At 43.4% G+C, this 2,500-nt stretch overlaps 1 protein-coding gene across 1 annotated transcript in view; it reads right to left on the bottom strand.

Moving 5' to 3' along the window:
- The window catches only part of LOC138864864 (uncharacterized), a 44,870-nt gene that overhangs the window by 3,583 nt on the left and 38,787 nt on the right, over positions 1-2,500 (bottom strand). The window lies entirely within an intron of this gene.

The raw sequence follows: 2,500 nt of genomic DNA, 5'->3' as shown, positions 1-2,500 counted from the left end.
CGCGTCTCCTGTTCCGAGCTGGTTTCGAAGCGTTTTCTGTGATTCGACCGCGCTTTCTATGACTTAGTTTCGCTTTGTTGTTATTTATCTTTGTGATTTGTAGGGCTTCCGTCGTTTCCAGAATCAGGGTCAGATAATTCACGTGGATTATTTAGGTACATATTATTTAGGTACATATTTACGTATCAGATCGAAACTAAATGCAAACTTTGTCTTAGATGAGCTGGTGCTATTATAACCGATCTTGTATGAAAGAATGGTGGGATAACAACTATACATACAATAAGTAACGTGGCTTAAGTGAGTACAGTAATATGTTGGGCCAGTTGAGACGCTTTGCTGCTTATTAGGTAAATAAATTAAGTTTTCAGGGAGAATGCCAACTCCTTGACTCATTCAGGAGAAACGGCAAACTTACGACCTTGAATCAGTGACAACTGAATCAAGGCTAAAATTTGGAAATCCAAATTGAATGGGCAAGGATAAGCTTGAAATATTTTCTTTATTAGACGGTAGATGGCGATCAATAAAAATTGTGTTTGGATCGTTTCTTTGTTCAACAATGATGAGCAATCAATCAAATAAAAACTGAACTGTCTCTTTAGTTAAACTAAATATATCAATATAACCGTAACTGTATTAGTTCCTATTTATACAACAGATAGCCAGGGAAGACTATTAACATCCCACATGATGGATATAATTAGATAAATCTATTATTTTCTTCCTGCATATCCTTAAATGCTATTTTAACTGTGATAATGATTCTGAAATTCTCGTGTGTCTAGTTCTGTTTACATGTTATGTGATTGGCCGAAGGTACCTAAAAGAGTATGTATAGCGGTCGCTGATTGGTGGAACTGCTTTCCGAGATCCCTCTGTTGGCTACCACTAAAAGGAGTCGATTTACGATTTGAACTCAGTCGATGCCAATTCCCTGTTCTTAAAAGCCCATTCGGTGATTCAGATATAAAAAGATGTCATTTTCCTATAAATGTCGTTAATATGAGTTGCGTTCTAAAACAAGATAATGAATTGCGAGAAAAAGAAAGAAAGACAATAAAAAATAGGCGGATGATTTCCATGTAAAACAATCTACAGGTGAATAACACACACACACACACACACACACACACACACACACACACACACACACATATATATATATATATATATATATATATATATATATATATATATATATATATATATATATATATATATATATATATATATTTATATATATATTTTTTTTTCTTGAGTAGCCACGGAATACATATATGTATGATAAAGTACACTAAAATGCAGCCAAAAGAACTGAATAAATCAATGAAAAGAAGAGATGAAATTAGAATAACGGCAGTAATAAAGATTAAAAGAATTGAACAAACGGAGAGAATGCTTTGTGTTTGTGCAATGGCCGGGTGATTCATCTCAGAGGAGGGAGGGAGAGGGGAGAGGGGGAGAGGGGGAGGGAGGGAGAGGGGGAGAGGGGGAGGGAGGGAGGGGGGAGGGAGAGGGGAAGAGGAGGAGGGAGGGAGGAAGGAGAGAGGGAGAGGAGAAGAGTAGGGAAGGAAGGGGGAGAGGGAGAAGGAAAGAGGAGGGAGGGAGGGGGAGAGGGAGAGGAGGAGGGAGGGAGGGGGGAGAGGGAGAGGAGGAGGGAGGGAGAGGGGAAGATGAGGAGAGAGGGAGGGAGAGGGGAAGAGGAGGAGGGAGGGAGGAGGAGGCGAAGAGGAGGGAGTTAGGGGGAGGGGGAGAAGAAGAGGAATGGAGGGGGAGAGGGAGAGGGGAAGAGGAATAGAAAGGGGGGGGAGAGGGAGAGTGGAAGAGGGGGAGAAGGAGAGGGCAAAAGGAGAAGAAAGGGAAGGGGATTGGGAGAGGTGGAGGGAGAGGGGGAAAGGGAGAGGGGAAAATGAGGAAGGCGATTTAGAGAATAACTACAAGAATCCTCCCTCAACCAAAATAAACAAAGAACCATAAAAAAAACCCGACCCCCTAAATAAACAATAAACAATACCCAACAAAAACAAAAACAAACAGAGCAGCGCCAAGGGGTTCGGCGAAGCAATAACAACACCCATCAAGACAAAGCCATTGGATGGTGGATGAGCAAAGCGCGCCCATGCTAATTGTCCAAGACGGTCGGATGGCGTGCGTGGGAGGAGGGGGAGGAAGGGAGGGAGGGATAGGGGATGAAGGAGGGAAGGAGGGGAAGGTGATGATGGTGGAATTGGAGGAGGGAGGGAAAAGGGATAAAGATGGAAAGGAAGGGAAGGTGATGATGGTGGAATTGGAGGAGGGAGGGAGGGAGGGAAAGGGGTTGAAGGAGGGAAGGAGGGGAAGGTGATGATGGTGGAATTGGAGGAGGAAGGGAAAAGGGATAAAGGTGGAAAGGAAGGGAAGGGGATGATGGTGGAATTGGAGGAGGGAGGTGGAAAGAAGGGGAAGGTGATGATGGTGGAAATGGAGGATGGAGGGAAAGGGGATGAAAGAGGGAAGG

This window comes from Penaeus vannamei, chromosome 18 (genome assembly GCF_042767895.1).
Source record: "Penaeus vannamei isolate JL-2024 chromosome 18, ASM4276789v1, whole genome shotgun sequence".
In the NCBI taxonomy this organism is placed as follows: Eukaryota; Metazoa; Arthropoda; class Malacostraca; order Decapoda; family Penaeidae; genus Penaeus; species Penaeus vannamei.
This window is presented reverse-complemented; position numbering and strand designations above follow the sequence as displayed.